Below are 537 nucleotides of genomic sequence, written 5' to 3'. Positions count from 1 at the left end.
GTTATGAACCACTACGTTTTAGGGGTAGTTGCTACATAGCAACAATAGTCAGATTAGGACATAAGGCAATCGCTTTGGCTCCCTAATCGCTCCAAGGAATGCTGTGGCTTTGAGTTCTCCTGCTGGGAGAACATTTGGTCAGTAAACATAGGATATTTTTGAGGAAAAAAAAAAAAAAGGCTGAGTTTCAGGGTCTTCTAACCAAGCTTTATAGACTCCCTCCTGCCAGAGGGAAGCCTGCCCTTTTCCCCATCTGATCTGGTCACCAACTCTTGGCTCCAGCCCAGTTTAAGACTCAGGGAGATGCTTCTCTGCCTCCCCCTCCCCCAGTTCACCTGGCAATAAGCCATCTCCAAGGAAAGAAGTTAAGGCTTGTAAAGTACTGTCAACCTAATCATTATGTAAGATTGAATGGATAAAAAACAGCCACAGCATTGTTGCTTAACACTCCTTTCTAACTGGCCCAAATCCAGCTCTCTTACTGAATCACCCCATGGGCTAGCCATCCATGTTTTCCAAACCTATCATTTCCCCTTC

This window comes from Mustela nigripes, chromosome 7 (assembly GCF_022355385.1).
Source record: "Mustela nigripes isolate SB6536 chromosome 7, MUSNIG.SB6536, whole genome shotgun sequence".
Taxonomy (NCBI): Eukaryota; Metazoa; Chordata; class Mammalia; order Carnivora; family Mustelidae; genus Mustela; species Mustela nigripes.
The sequence above is the reverse complement of the archived record's forward strand: the minus strand, read 5'-3'. Positions refer to the sequence as shown.